We start from the raw sequence: 17,530 nt of genomic DNA on the forward strand, positions 1-17,530 counted from the left end.
AATGCTTCCATGTTGCTTTAACTATAGCTGTGTGCTTGCAAGAGAGTGCCAGCATTTCTATGTGTTAAGTTAATAATTTTGTTTTGTAATTTTTGCTAGGCTAGGGTTAACTGCTTGAGTCGGTTCTGAAAGCTGTGCAGTTGTCTATGACTACTGGTGAACACTCAGGATCATAGAATGTGTATCCAGTCTGGTTTGAGTGCAGTCCATTTTGGTGTTTTGTATATGTCTAGGGAAATTACAAAGGGCCTGTGTCACCCTTGTTTGTATCTCAATGTGTGTGGTTGAAGTCATACATTGTGTGGCTGTACTGTAGGTTAAGGACCCAGGGAGGAAGAGACCTTGACCAGGTCCTGGGTATGTCACCTTTTCACCAAATGCTGTAAATAACTCTTCCATTTTGTTTTTAATCTAGTTGTGTGCTTGCAAGAGGGTGGCAGACTTTATATGTGTTGTATTAATAATTTTGTTTTGTAATTGTCTCTATGGGCTTTAAACCCAGACTTGGCTGGGGTTAACTGCCTGAGTCTCTGAAAGTTGTGCGGCAGTCTGTAAGTGCTGGTGAGCACTCAGGGTTGTGAGCTCTGCAGGGTCATGGGTTTTTGTACCGGGTCCGGTATAAGAGTACAGACCATTTCTTTGTTTTATAGATATATATATAGGGGAGGTGGACCTGTACACATTGTGATTGTATCTTGTGAGATGTGTTTTTATGAGTGCCGTTATCTATGCTTTTAAATGGATTAATAAACTTTTTGGATTTTACTGAGAGGCTGCTTTTTTAAGTACAGGGCTGTAGTGTGCTGCACTTTTGATTACCATATATATATATATATATATATATATATATATATATATATATATATCAGCACAGCAAAGAAGGCACTCTCCGTTTGAATAAATCGTTTAACGATTTATTCAAACGGAGAGTGCCTTCTTTGCTGTGCTGATATTTGATTGTTTGTAAGTGCACCCCGGCAGCTGGATGATAAAAAAAGAGTGCTGGTTCCCTGCTTCTATTTGTATATATATATATATATATATATATATATATATATATATATATATATATATATATATTGTGACAAAGATACCCCTCTCTTTGGGTATGTTGTCCTGGGAACAGCTTTGAAACACAGCAGAGAAACACTTCAAACACACTGGATTAGTTGTAAAAGCCTTGGCCTGTTTATTCACAGACAATTTGCAGGAATACAGTTTTAACATAAGCAAAAGAACAAAATAAATCCTTTCACAATGGCGCTTACAGAATAAAGAATCTCTAACTAAAGTTGTGTGGCTTTTCCACACAACTGAAAAATTACAAAACAGGTTTCAAACCTTTACAGGCCTAGTACCTCTAGAATGCAGCACAACTCCATATCCTCTGTCTTTCACAATAAGGTTCACTCTAATAGCTTCAGCACACACTATTCAACAGGTGTTAATTGACCTTAAGCCCACTTCAGGAGCATGACACACGGCCAGATTTTGCAAGAGAAAAATTATAACCCTCGGGTGGCTTTGCTCTGGTTCTATTCGGGGATCGTATAAACGATTCACCAATTATTTTTTGCCTCCATCCAGCCTTATACCCACTGCCAGGTAAAAATCTTTCCATGCCGATCCTGCTTGACTCCTCTCTCACTCCTGGGAAGGTGATGTCAAACCCAGAGCAGCTACGTTCATGCTGCATAGCAGAAAGGCTGGTTATCACCAACAACAAAAGGAGAAATCCGCTCGACATCCTCAAAAGTTCAAACCTTTATTTCATCATATTAAAAAATTATACAAGACAGCTCACATACATAAAGGGGTGGACAAAACGGACAGACTGGATACCCTTTATGTATGTAAGCCGTCTTGTCAAGTGGATTTCTCTTTTTGTTGTTATGAAAAAATACTAGCCTAATAGATGCTAGGCTACCAGTAAATCCATTTAAATTTACCTGCTAGGTCCATACATTCATTCAGACCCTCTGGAAATAGTGTATGAAGTTTATAAATCCAGTATAAATCCAGTAGGTTTCTCTTAGTCTCAGAAGGGTAAAGGAATTAGATTCAGGCCTATATATTTATTCAATTTGAATAATATTGATAGTTTTGGTACTGTCATTATCTAAATGGGTGAAATGCCTAGAAACACTATGTTGCAATGATGTTCACTCCTTTGTATCTTTATCTTTTGGCACGTGTGCCCCACATACTGCATTCCACATGAACAGTGTAATAAATGTATCACAAACGTTGATTCACGTGTCAAATAACTTCTTATTCTATATTGCCTCCCTGTAATATTAGATTTAAATGTAGTGGTACCGTTCATGATAAATTTGCACATACCACATTGTGACCTTCTACATTTATAAACCCCACTGAGAAGAGTTCTATAGGATGGAATGCCAATCTTCTTACTATTAATATTTTATTTACTCATGAATCGCTCTTTGACAATTTTGCTAGCTGCTAACTTAGGGCTCGCTTCCATTGAGGTGGTAAAGTTTTGAAACTGGTGGTAAAAACATAATTTATGTAAGAACTTACCTGATAAATTCATTTCTTTCATAGTGGCAAGAGTCCATGAGCAAGTGACATATGGGATATACATTCCTACCAGGAGGGGGCAAAGTTTCCCACCTCACTCACACCTTAGTTTAACGAATAGTCAAAAAGTGAGGATTATAAAAAAGGAGTAAACATCATACAAAAAGAGGAACTGGAAAAAATAATGTGCTTTATATAAAATAATAATAGCCACAAAAATAGGGTGGGTCTCATGGACTCTTGCCACTTTGAAAAAAATGAATTTATCAGGTAAGTTATATTTTCTGGTAAATTATGTTTTCTTTCATGTAAAGGGCAAGAGTCGATGAGCTAGTGACGTATGGTATATAATACCCGCCAAGATGTGGAAATCCACAGAGTCACTAGAGAGGGAGGGATGAAATAAAAACAACTAACTCTGCTGAGAAGTTAAATCGCAAAAAATAATTAAGTTTTCTTAAAAAAAATTTAAAAAACTCAAATCAAAGGCATTAGAATCAAGCTGAGACAACTGCCCGAAGAAACTTTCTACCAAAGGCTGCTTCCGAAGAAGAAAATACACAAAAAATGATAAAATTAGAAAAAGTATGCAAAGAAGACCAAGTTGCTGCTTTGCAAATTTGATCAACTGAAGCTTCATTCTTGAGAGCCCAAGAATTGACAAATGATTTAGTAGAATGAGCTGTAATTCTCTGAGGCAGAGACTGCACAGCCTCCAGATAAGCTTTATGAATCTAAAGTCTTTACCAAAAAAATCAGAGAAATAACAGAGGCTTTCTGACTTTCCTGGAGCCAGAAAAAATAACAAATAGACTAGAAGTCTTTCTGAAATCTTAAGTAGCCTCAACATAATAGGGCACCGAGAACCTTCGAAAAATTCTTGGAGCTGTCGCTAGGCCAAATGGAAGAGCGACAAATTGGTAATGCTTGTCTAGAAAAGAGAATCTCATAAATCGATAGTGGTCTGGATGAATCAGAATATGAAGATATGCATCCTGTAAGTCTATCGTGGACATATAATGACCTTGTTGAACAAAAAGGCAGAATAGTCCTTATAGTCGCCATTTTGAAAGTTGGCACTTTTACAAAACGATTAAAAATTTTCAGATCCAGAATTGGCCTGAATGAATTTTCTTTCTTTGGGACAATGAATAGATTTGAATAAAACCCCAGACACTGTTCCTGAAACGGAACTGGTATGATTACCCCTGAAAGCTCTAGATCTGAAACACACTTCAGAAAAACCTTCACTGGATTTGCTGGAACATGTGAGAGAAAAAAATCTTCTCACAGGAGGTCTGACTCTGAATCCTATTCAATACCCTTGAGAGACAATACTCTGAATCCACTGATTTTGGACAGAATCTGCCCAAATGTTTTGGAAAAATTTTAATCTGCCCCCCCACCAGCTGAGCTGGAATGAGGATTGCACCTTCATGCATACTTGGGGGCTGGCTTTGGTTTTTTTAAAGGCTTGGATTTATTCCAACTTGAGAAGGTTTTCAATTGGAACCAGATTCTTTGGGGGAAGAATTGGCTTTCTGTTCCTTATTCTGTCGAAAAGAACAAAAACTATTAAAAGCTTTAGATTTACCCTTAGGTCTTTTATCCTGACCAGTGACAGTTGAAATAATTGAATCCAACTGAAAACCAAATAAATTGTTAACTTGGAAAGAATGAGATAGTAATTTAGACTTAGATACCATGTCAGTATTCCAATATTTAAGCCACAAAGCTCTTCTAGCTAAAATAGCTAAAGACATAGATTTAACATCAATTTTGATGATATCAAAAATGGCATCACAGATAAAATGATTAGCATGTTGAAGCAAGCAAACAATGCTAGAAAAATCAGAATCTGTTTCCTGTTGTGCTAAGCTTTCAAACCAAAAAGTTGATGCAGCTGCAACATCAGCCATGGATATAGCAGGCCTAAGAATATAGCAAGAAAATAAATAAGCTTTCCTTAGATAAGATTCAAGTTTCCTATCTAAAGGATCCTTAAAAGAAGTGTTATCTTCCATAGGAATAGTAGTACGTTTGGCAAGAGTAGAAATAGCCCCATCAACTTTGGGGATTTTTTCCCAAAACTCCAATCTAGCTGCTGGCAAAGGATACAACTAGAAGAAGGAATAAAATAAGTACCAGGCCTATTCCATTCCTTTGAAATCATATCAGAAATAGCATCAGGAACTGGAAAAACCTCTGGAATAACCACAGGAGGTTTGTAAACAGAATTTAAATGTTTACTAATTTTAGAATCAAGAGGACTAGATTCCTCAATATCCAAAGTAACCAACACTTCTTTTAATAATTTACAAATATACTCCATCTTAAAGAGATAAGTAGATTTGTCAGTGTCAATATCTGAGGTAGGATCTTCTGAATCAGATAGGTCCTCATCAGAGGAGGATAATTCTGTATGTTGTCGGTCATTTGAAATTTCATCAATCTTATGAGAAGTTTTAAAAGACCTTTTACGTTTATTAGAAGGCGGAAAAGCAGACAAAGCCTTCTGAATTGCATAAACAATAAAATCTTTAATATTCATAGGGATATCATGTACATCAGATGTTGAAGGAATAACAGGCATTGTATTTGTACTGATGGATACATTCTCTGCATGCAAAAGCTTGTCATGACAACTGTTACATACTATAGCTGGAGATATAATCTCCACAAACTTACAACAAATACACTTAGCTTTGGTAGAACTGTTATCCGGCAGCAGGATTCCAACAGCGGTTTTTGAGACAGGATCAGATTGAGACATCTTGCAAATGTAAGAGAAAAAAACAACATATAAAGCAAAATTATCAATTTCCTTATATGGCAGTTTCATGAATGGGAAAAAATGCAAACAGCATAGCCCTCTGAGCATAATAAAGAGCAAAAGGCATATAGGTAGTGGGGTTTAAATAATTAAATTATTTAGCGTCAAGAATGACATACAATGCAATTTAATTATTTTTGCCGCTAACGACAACCGGAAATTATGCAACTCGCATTATGGCAGACGCAACCTTGTGCAAGGAAACCTGGTGTCAACTAAGACACCGGAAATGACTAATTTGCGTCACTGTCACCAAAATATTCTCGCGCCAAGAATGACGCAATAAATATCAGCATTTTGCGACCTTACAAGCCTAATTTTGCCCGTGAAATTAATGAAAAAGCAGTCAATTTTGAAGAAAAGACTATACCCCAGGTAAGAAAAAATAACTTCCTTAATATGTTTCCCAATTTGAAACTGATAGTCTGCAAAAGGAAATATACATAAACCTGACTCATGGCAAATGTAAATACAATATATATTTAAAACTTTATATTAATACATAAAGTGCCAAACCATAGCTGAGAGTGTCTTAAGTAATGAAAACATACTTACCGAAAGACAACCATCCACATATAGCAGATAGCCAAACCAGTACTGAAACAGTATCAGTAGAGGTAATGGAATATGAGAGTATATTGTCGATCTAAAAAAGGGAGGTAGGAGATGAATCTCTACGACCGATAACAGAGAACCTTTGAAAAGATTTCCCGTGAGGAAAACCATAGAATCAATAGGTGATACTCCCTTCACATCCCTCTGACAAACACCGTACTCTGAGAGGAATCGGGCTTCAAAATGCTGAGAAGCGCATATCACAGAAGAAAATCAAGCACAAACTTACTTCACCACCTCCATAGGGAGGCAAAGTTTGTAAAACTGAATTGTGGGTGTGGTGAGGGGTGTATTTATAGGCATTTTGAGGTTTGGGAAACTTTGCCCCTCCTGGTAGGATTGTATATCCCATACGTCACTAGCTCATGGACTCTTGCCAATTACATGAAAGAAAACCCCATTCCTGCAGAGGGACTGGAACCATCACTCCTGAAAACTCTAAATCTGAAACACATTTCAGAAAAACCTGAGCTTTCACAGAGTTTGATATAACATGGAAAAGAATATTCCCATGGGAGGTTTTTATTCTGAAACCTATACAATACTCCAGAGAAAAATAATATTCTAAATCCACTGATTTGAAACAAAACTGTCTAAAAGTGTTAAATAAAAAACAATCTACCCCCCCCCCCCACTCACACACACAGACACCATTAGAACTGGGTAAAAGACTGCACCTTCATGCAGTCTTACGGGCTGAAATTATTTTAATTATAAAATTATTTTAATTATAGAAAAAAAATCTAAATCAGAGCCAGAGGCATTAGGGGAATGAAAAAACAATTAGAAGTTTAAAAATTTACCCTTAGATTTTTAAACTTGGGACAGAAAAGACTCCCTTTCCCCCAGTAATAGATGAGATAATAAAATCCAATAGAAAACCTTTAAAAATTACTATCCTAAAATAATAAGATAGTAATCTAAATATAAACAGCATGAAGCCAAATTATCAAGCCGTCAACTATGAAGGGAAAGGTTAGAAGGGCGACTCCTAGTGCAAATCAATAAGGTTTTTTAGACCCAATTCAATCTCCAGGAAATAAGGGTACTCACGTTTTCCAAAGCACCCAATGGTGCAAATGATGCCTACTGGACTATTGTAGTGGCCCAGTGCACAAACCCCTTGGTGTCCCTGGTGAATTTGTTCCAAGTGATCACTGGTGTTTCTATGTATAAACGGCTAAGTCGAGCAAGGAGACTCCACAAAAAAATACTTGTTAAAAATAAAAATTTATATTTAAAAAGTGCAAAAGATAAGCACAGTACAATCATTAAAAACAAATGTACTATTCGCTATGTCAACTATGCTGCATTCGACGACACCAATACGCTCGCCTAACATTGCGGTCACGGACCTGAATACGCTCTCCTTATTTATGAAAAAATAACTGAATGACTGATCCAATCAGCTAATTGGATTGATCTTGCATTCTATTGGTTATTCCAATCAGACAGTAGAATGCGAGCTCAATCCTATTGGCTGATTGGATCAGCCAATAGAATGAAAGCTCAATCCTATTGGCTGATTGCAACAGACAATAGGATTTTTTCCCCTTTAATTCCGATTGGCTGATAGAATTCTATCAGCCAATCGGAATGTAAGAGACACCATCTTGGATGACGTCATTTAAAGGAAACTTCATTCATCAAGAGACGTCGTAAGAAGAAGATGCTCCGCACTGGATGTCTTGAAGATGGAGCCGCTCTGCTTGAAAAATACGTCCGTGATGCAACTTCGTCATTTCCGGCATCGTAGTTGATGCCAAAGCCTTACACACGGTTGCGTCGTTAGTGACGCGAGTGTGTCATTTCCGGTTATTGTTGGCACCAAAACGTTTTCAGTTACGTTGTACATCATACTTGGCGCCAAACTTTTTCATTATTTTAATACACCATTAATGTTTGCCTCTTGCCTTTTTCTCTATCAGAGGGCTATGCTATTTGCATTTTTTCCCATTCCTGAAACTGTCATATAAAGAAATTGATCATTTTGCTTTATATGTTGTTTTTTCTTTTACATTTTGCAAAATGTCTCAATCTGACCCTGCCTCAGAAGTATCTGCTGGAACTTTGCTGCCTGAAATCGATTCTACCAAAGCTAAGTGCATTTGTTGTAAGATTGTGGAAATTATTTCTCTGAATGTCATTTGTAATAGTTGTCATGATAAACTTTTACATGCAGATAGTGTGTCCATCAGTAAAAGTACATTGCCAGTTGCAGTTCCTTCAACTTCTAATGTACATGATATACCTATGAATTTTAAAGATTTTGTTACTGATTCTATCCAGAAGGCTTTGCATTTCCACCTTCTAATAAAGGTAAAAGGTCTTTTAAAACTTCTCATTCAAATGATGAAATGTCAAATGACCAACAACATAATAATTTATCCTCCTCTGATGAGGATCTATCTGATACAGAAGATCCTTCCTCAGACATTGACACTGACAAATCTACTTATTTATTTAAAATAGAGTATATGCGTTCTTTATTAAGAGAAGTGTTAATTACTTTGGATATTGAGGTAACCAGTCCTCTTGACTTTCAGTCTAATAAACGTTTAAATGCTGTTTTTAAACCTCCTGTAGTTTCTCCAGGGGTTTTTCCTATTCCTGAGGCTATTTCTGATATGATTTCTAAGGAATGGAATAAGCCAGGTACTTCTTTTATTCCTTCTTCAAGGTTTAAAAAATGGTATCCTTTACCAGCAAATTCTATAGAGTTTTGGGGAAAAATCCCCAAAGTTGATGGGGCTATTTCTACTCTTGCTAAACGTACCACTATTCCTATGGAAGATAGTACTTCCTTTAAGGATCCTTTAGATAGGAAGCTTGAATCTTATCTAAGGAAAGCCTATCTATATTCAGGTCATCTTCTCAGACCTGCAATTTCTTTGGCTGATGTAGCGGCTGCATCAACTTTCTGGTTGGAGAACTTAGCGCAACAAGAATTGGATTCTGACATATCTAGCATTATTCGCTTACTGCAACATGCTAATCATTTTATTTGTGATGCCATTATTGATATTATCAAAATTGATGTTAGATCCATGTCTTTAGCTATTATAGCTAGAAGAGCTTTGTGGCTTAAATCTTGGAATGCTGATATGACATCTAAATCTAGATTACTATTTCTTTCTTTCCAAGGTAATAATTTATTTGGTTCTCAGTTGGATTTTATTATTTCAACTGTTACTGGGGGAAAGGGAGTTTTTCTGCCTCAGGATAAAAAACCTAAGCGTAAATCTAAGGCTTCTAACCATTTTCGGTCCTTTCATCAGAATAAGGAACAAAAATCTAATCCTTTCCCAAGAAATCTGTTTCCAATTAGAAGCCTTCCTCAAATTGGAATAAATCCAAGCCATTTAAGAAACCAAAGTCAGCCCCTAAATCCACATGAAGGTGCAGCCCTCATTCCAGCTCAGCTGGTAGGGGGCAGATTAAGGTTTTTCAAGGATATTTGGATAAATTCTGTCCAAAATCAATGGATTCAGAGCATTGTCTCTCAAGGGTATCGAATAGGATTCAGAGTAAGACCTCCTGTGAGAAGATTTTTTCTCTCACGTATCCCAGCAAATCCAGTAAAAGCTCAGGCTTTCCTGAAGTGTGTTTCAGATATGAAGTCTTCAGGGGTAATCATGCCAGTTCCTTTTCAGGAACAAGGTCTGGGGTTTTATTCAAATCTATTCATTGTCCCAAAGAAAGAAAATTCATTCAGACCAGTTGTGGATCTGAAAATTTTGAATCGTTATGTAAGAATACCAACTTTCAAGATGGTGACTATAAAGACTATTCTGCCTTTTGTTCAGCAAGGACATTATATGTCTACAATAGACTTGCAGGATGCACACCTTCATATTCCGATTCATCCAGAACATTATCAGTTCCTTAGATTCTCTTTTCTAGACAAGCATTACCAATTTGTTGCTCTTCCATTTGGCCTAGCAACAGCTCCAAGAATCTTTTCAAAGGTTCTAGGTGCCCTTCTCTCTGTAATCAGAGAACAGGGTATTGTGGTGTTTCCTTATTTGGACAATATCTTGGTACTAGCTCAGTCTTTATGTTCTGCAGAATCTCACACAAATCAACTAGTGTTGTTTCTTTAAAAACATGGTTAGAGGATCAATTTACCAAAAAGTTTCTTGATTCCTCAGACAAGGGTCACCTTTTTAGGTTTCCAGATAGATTCAGTGTCCATGACTCTGTCTCTAACAGACAAGAGATTTTGAAATTGGTTGCAGCCTGTCGGCACCTTCAGTCTCAGTTATTCCCTTCAGTGGCTATGTGCATGGAAGTTTTAGGCCTCATGACTGCAGCATCGGACGCGATTCCTTTTGCTCGTTTTCACATGAGACCTCTTCAGCTTTGTATGCTGAATCAATGGTGCAGGGATTATACCAAGATATCACAGTTAATATCCTTAAATCCCAATGTACGACACTCTCTGACGTGGTGGTTAAATCTCCAGCGTCTAGTTCAAGGGGCTTCCTTTGTCCGGCCAACCTGGACTGTGATCACTACAGATGCAAGTCTTTCAGGTTGGGGAGCTGTTTGGGGATCTCTGACAGCACAAGGGGTTTGGAAATCTCAAGAGGCGAGATTACCAATCAATATTTTAGAACTCCGTGCAATTCTCAGAGCTCTTGAGTTTTGGCCTCTGTTGGAGAGAGAACCGTTCATTTGCTTTCAGACAGACAATATCACAACTGTGGCATATGTCAATCATCAGGATGGGACTCACAGTCCCCAAGCTATGAAAGACATATCTCGGATACTTGCTTGGGCGGAATCCAGCTCCTGTCTAATCTCTGCGGTGCATATCCCAGGTGTAGACAATTGGGAGGCGGATTATCTCAGCCGTCAGACTTTACATCCAGGGGAGTGGTCTCTCCATCTAGATGTGTTTTCTCAGATTGTTCAGATGTGGGGTCTTCCAGAGATAGATCTCAGGTCCAGGGATGTTCAGGCGGAAGGAGTGGATGCGCTGACACTTCCTTGGTGTTATCATCCTGCTTACATTTTCCCGCCTCTAGTTCTTCTTCCAAGAGTGATCTCCAAATTCATCATGGAACAATTGTTTGTGTTGCTGGTGGCTCCAGCATGGCCACACAGGTTTTGGTATGCTGATCCGTTTCGCATGTCCAGTTGCCAACCTTGGCCACTTCCCTTAAGGCCGGACCTACTGTCTCAAGGTCCGTTTTTCCATTAGGATCTCAAATCATTAAATTTGAAGGTATGGAAATTGAACGCTCAGTACTAAGTCATAGAGGTTTCTCTGACTCAGTGATTAATACTATGTTACAAGCTCGTAAATCTGTCACTAGAAAGATTTATTATAGAGTTTGGAAGACTTACATTTCATGGTGTTCTTCTCATAAATTCTCTTGGCATTCTTTTAGAATTCCTAGAATTTTACAGTTTCTTCAGGATGGTTTGGATAAGGGTTTGTCTGCAAGTTCCTTGAAGGGACAAATCTCTGCTCTTTCTGTTTTATTTCACAGAAAGATTGCTATACTTCCTGATATTCACTGTTTTGTACAGGCTTTAGTTCGTATTAAGCCTGTCATTACATTAATTTCTCCCCCTTGGAGTCTTAATTTGGTTTTGAAGGCTTTACAGGCTCCTCCATTTGAGCCTATGCATTCTTTGGACAGTAAACTACTTTCTTGGAAAGTGTTGTTCCTTTTGGCTATCTCTTCTGCTAGAAGAGTTTCTGAGCTATCTGCTTTTTCTTGTGAGTCTCCTTTTCTGATTTTTCATCAGGATAAGGCAGTTTTGCAGACTTAATTTCAATTTTTACCTAAGGTTGTGAATTCTAACAACATTAGTAGAGAAATTGTTGTCCCTTACTTGTGTCCTAATCCTAAGAATTCTTTGGATGTGGTAAGAGCTCTGAAATATTATGTGGAAGCTACTAAAAATTTCAGGAAGACTATTTGTTTTATTTTCTGGTCCTAGGAAAGGTCAGAAGGCTTCTGCTATTTCCTTGGCTTCTTGGTTAAAACTTTTGATTCATCAGCTTATTTGGAGTCGGGTCAGGCCCCGCCTCAGAGAATTACAGCTCATTCTACTAGATCAGTCTCCACTTCATGGGCTTTTAAGAATGAAGCTTCAGTTGATCAGATTTGCAAAGCGGCAACTTAGTCCTCTTTGCATACATTTACTAAATTCTACCGTTTTGATGTATTTGCTTCTTCAGAAGCAGTTTTTGGTAGAAAATTTCTTCAGGCAGCTGTTTCAGTTTGATTCTTCTGTTTTTTATTTAAGTTTTTTCTTTAATTTATGAGAATAAACGTATTTTTTGGGGGTTGTGGATTAATTTTTTCAGCGGAAAATGGTTGTTTTTGTTTTTATCCCTCCCTCTCTAGTGACTCTTGCATGGAGTTCCACATCTTGGCTATCCCATACGTCACTAGCTCATGGACTCTTGCCAATTACATGAAAGAAAACATAATTTATGTAAGAACTTACCTGATAAATGTATTTCTTTCATATTGGCAAGAGTCCTTGAGGCCCACCCTTTTTATGGTGGTTATGATTATTGTATAAAGCACAATTATTTCCAAATTTCTTTTGTTGATGCTTTCTAATCCTTTCTTTCTCACCCCACTACTTGGTTATTGGTTAAACTGAATTGTGGGTGTGGTGAGGGGTGTATTTATAGGCATTTTGAGGTTTGGGAAACTTTGCCCCTCCTGGTAGGATTGTATAGCCCATCCGTCACTAGCTCATAGACTCTTGCCAATATGAAAGAAATGAATTTATCAGGTAAGTTCTTACATAAATTATGTTTTTGATAGGGCTATTAGATTAGGTGTAATTAGTTTAAATATTTGATAATTTATTTTTTATTTTGTGTAACTTAGTGTGTTTTATTTTGTGTAACTTAGTGTTTTTTATTTTGTGTAACTTGGTTGTTATTTTTTGTAAGTTAGTAATTTTTAATAGTAGATTTAAATAACTTGAGTAGGGTTATGTTTTTAAATATGTAATATAGTTAATTTAATTGTTAGTTTAATGTAATTGTAGAATAATAGTTAGGGTAGGTTAATTAGTAGTTTAATATAGTTTATTTTAATTCTAAAGGTAATTTTAAATTTATTATAAGATAGGGATGAGTTAATATTTAAAGTTAGCGGGTTGTTAGGTTTAGAGGTTAATAGCTTAATTTAGTTTATGGCAATGTGGGGGGCTGGCGGTTTAGGGGTTAATAGGTTTAGTAAGTGGTAGTGATGTGGAAGGCAAGGGGTTTAGGGGTTAAAACATTTATTTAGTTGCAGCAGGATCCGGGAGCGGCAGAATAGGGGTTAATACATTTATTTAGTTGCAGCTGTGTCGGGGAGCGGCGGAATAGGGGTTAATAACATTATGTAGGGGACGGCAGATTAGGGGTGTTTATACTCGGAGCTTATGTTAGGGTGTTAGGTGTAAACTTAATTTATTTTCTAGCATAGAAATCAATGGGATATCTGGCAGCATCGAACATGAGCTTTCGCTGCTTTCAAACTCCCGGTGATTCATATGGCATCCGCGGCCTCTTGGGTGGCAGATTGAAAACCAGGTACGCTGGGCCAGAATAGCGGTGAGCGTACTTGTTAGAAATTTTATAACTTGCAAAAGTTGTCGGATAGTGCCGAATTTATATTCAGAACATCTGTAATGACATAAGTATCGATCTGAGTCAGATTAAGACCGGCGGATCGTATGTTACGTCACAAATTTTAACTTTTGCCGGTCTGTAGGCTTTGATAAATGGGTCGAATCAGGCTCGCCACAATTACGCTGCAGAATTCTAGCGTATTAACATTTGACGGCTTGATAAATATCCCTTCATATCAGAGATTTAAGCCATAAAACTCTTCTAGTAAAAATGGCTAAAAACAAAGGTTTAATATCAGATAAAATGACATAAAATACAACATCATAAATTAAATGATTAGCATGTTGAAGTAAAAAGAACAATGCTTAGACAAATCAAGATCTGACTGTCCAAGCAAAAAGTTGAAACAGCAGCAACATCAGCCATAGAAATGGCAGGTTCAAAAATATGGCCAATATGTAAATATGCTTCTCTTAAGATAGGAAACAAACTTCCTATCTAAAGGATCTCTAAAAGAAAAAATATCTTCCATAGGATAGAATAACATTCAACAAGAGAAGAAAGAGCCATAGGAAAAAGATATAGCTTTTTAAACCTAGAAGAAAGGTAAAAAGAAGCACTAAGTTTAGAATCCTTGCTAAGCATATGATAAATAGCATCTGGAATAAGAAAAACTTTAAGAGTTACCTCAGAAGTTTAAAAAAAACAGAAGTCAAACAATCGCTATTCTTGCTATCAAGAGGACTAGATTCCTCAATACTCAAAGTTAACAATACTTCCTTAATAAAGAATGAATACATTCAATTTGAAAAGTTTGATTTAACAAAATTAATCTCTGAAATAGGATACTCTGAGTCAGAGAAAACCACATCAGCAGAAATTCTACAGTATGCTGTTGATCAATGCAAACTTCATAGGTATATGAGAAGTTAGGAGAAATTGTTAAGTTAATTTGAAGGTGGAATAGCAGTCATAGCCTTCTCTAAATTATTTGCAATATAATCCTTTATATCAACAGTAATAACATGTACATTAGACTGTTAAGGTAAAACAGTAGATGCATATGTACTATAGAAACATTATCAATATGAATAATAAAACATAACAAGTGCCACATATTGAAGCTGAATAAATAAAATCAGCTAATTAAACAAAATACACACTTAGCTTGGTAGAAATTGTGAACAGGCAGTATAGTTTCTATAGTAAGATCAGAGGCGGGATCAGTTTGAGACATCTTGCAAAATGTAAAGAAAAAAATAACATTTAAACAAAATATTCCAATTTCCTCAAAATAGCAGTTTCAGGAATAAGAAAAAAAAATGCTTATATGAAAAACAAAAGCAAATATCATAGCCCTCTGTAACAAATGAAAACAGAGAGCAAAATAGGGAGAGACTTAACATAACAACATTTTTGGGGCCAACAAGGATGACGCAAATGCTGAGAAAAAACTTTTGTCACTAAGGTTACAAGGAAATGACACGATTTGCATCAACAAAGACGCAAGAAATTATGTGACTTGCATCACAACAAATACAACCTTCGTACCAAAAATATTTGCACTAAGAATGACAAAATAAAAAGAAACATTTTGCGCCCTTGCGAGCCTAATTTTCCTGGCGAAAATTTGAAAAAAACATAATTTATGTAAGAACTTACCTGATAAATTAATTTCTTTTATATTAGCAAGAGTCCATGAGCTAGTGACGTATGGGATATACATTCCTACCAGGAGGGGCAAAGTTTCCCAAACCCCTCACCACACCCAGAATTCAGTTTAACGAATAGCCAAGAAGTGGGGTGATAAGAAAGGAGCGAAAGCATAAAAAATAAGGAATTGGAATAATTGTGCTTTATACAAAAAAATCATAACCACCACAAAAAGGGTGGGCCTCATGGACTCTTGCTAATATGAAAGAAATGAATTTATCAGGTAAGTTCTTGAGCTAGAGACGTATGGGATAGCAGATACCCAAGATGTGGAACTTCCACACAAGAGTCACTAGAGAGGGAGGGATAAAATAAAGACAGCCAATTCCGCTGAAAAATTAATCCACAACCCAAATCAAAAGTTTCAATTTTTATAGTGAAAAAAAACTGAAATTATAAGCAGAAGAATCAAACTGAAACAGCTGCCTGAAGTACTATTCTACCCAAAACTGCCGTCTGATCAACGGAAGCTTCATTCTTAAAAGCCCAGGAAGTAGAAACTGACCTAGTAGAATGAGCCGTAATCCTCTGAGGCGGGGATTAACCCGACTCCAAATAAGCATGATAAATCAAAAGCTTTAACCAAGATGCCAAAGAAATGGCAGAAGCCTTCTGACCTTTCCTAAAACCAGAAAAGATAACAAATAGACTAGAAGTCTTTCTGAAATCTGAATAGCTTCAACATAATATTTCAAAACTTTTACCACATCCAAAGAATGTAAGAATCTTTCCAAAGAATTCTTAGGATTAGGACACAAGAAAGGGACAATAATTCCTCTACTAATGTTGTTAGAATTCACAACTAAGGTAAAAATCGAAATGAAGACAGCAAAACCACCTTATCCTGATGAAAAATCAGAAAAAGGAGACTCACAAGAAAAAGCAGATAATTAAAAAACTGCTCTAGCTGAAGAGATGTCTAAAAGGAACAATACTTTCCATGAAAGTAATTTTAATGTCCAAAGAAAGCATATGCTCAAACGGAAGAGCCTGTAAAGCCCTCAGAACCAAATTAAGACTCCAAGGAGGAGAAATTGGCTTAATGACAGGCTTGATACGAACCAAAGCCTGAACAAAACAATGAATAACAGAAAGATTAGCAATTTTTTCTGTGAAACAGCACAGAAAAAGCAGAGATTTGTCCTTCAAAGAACTTGCAGACAAAAACCCTTATCCAAACCATCCTGAAGAAACTAAAAAATCCTAGGAATTCTAAAAGAATGCCAAGAGAATTTATGAGAAGAGCATCATGAGATGTAAATCTTCCAAACTCGATAATAAATCTTACTAGACACAGATTTACGAGCCTGCAACATAGTATTAATCACTGAGTCAGAGAAACTTCTATGACTAAGTATTAAGTGTTAAATTTCCATACCATCAAATTAATAATTTGAGTTCCTGATGGAAAAAATGAATGTTAAGATATAAGGTCTGGCCTTAATGGAAGTGACCAAGATTGGCAACTGGACATCCGAACAAGAACCATATTCCAAAGCCTGTGTGGCCATGCTGGAGCCACCAGCAACACAAAAGATTATTCCCTGATGATTTTGAAAATCACTCTAAAAAGAAGAACCAGAGGCGGAAAAATATAGGCAGATTGAAAACTCCAAGGAAGTGTCAATGCATACACTGCTTCCGCCTGAGGATCCCTGGACCTGAATAGGCCCCTGGGATGTTCCTTGTTTAGATGAGATGCCATAAGATCTATTTCTGGAAGCCCTCACATCTGAACAATTTGAAAAAAACACATCTGGGTAAAGAGACCATTTTCCCGGATGTAAAGCTTGATAAACAGAGATAATCTGCTTCCCAATTGTCTATACCTGGGAAATGGACTGCAGAAATTAGACAAGAGCTGGATTTAGCCCAAGCAAATATCCGAGATACTTCTTTCACAGCCTAAGGACTGAGAGTCCCACCCTGATGATTGACATACGCCACAGTTGTGACATTGTCTGTCTGAAAAACAATAAACGTCTCTTTCTTCAAAAAGAAGCCAAAACTGAAGAACTGTGAGAAATGCACGGAGTTCCAAAATATCGAATGGTAATCTTGCCTCCTGAGATTTCCAAACCCCTTGAAAAAAAAGTCAATTGAAAATTTAAGGTAAGAAAAAATAAAATTTATATGCATTTTCCCAAAAAAATGAAACTGACAATCTGAATGAAGGAATACTGATTATCCTGAATCATGGCAAATATAAGTTTAAACACATATATTTA

This window comes from Bombina bombina, chromosome 5 (assembly GCF_027579735.1).
Source record: "Bombina bombina isolate aBomBom1 chromosome 5, aBomBom1.pri, whole genome shotgun sequence".
NCBI classification, from domain to species: Eukaryota; Metazoa; Chordata; class Amphibia; order Anura; family Bombinatoridae; genus Bombina; species Bombina bombina.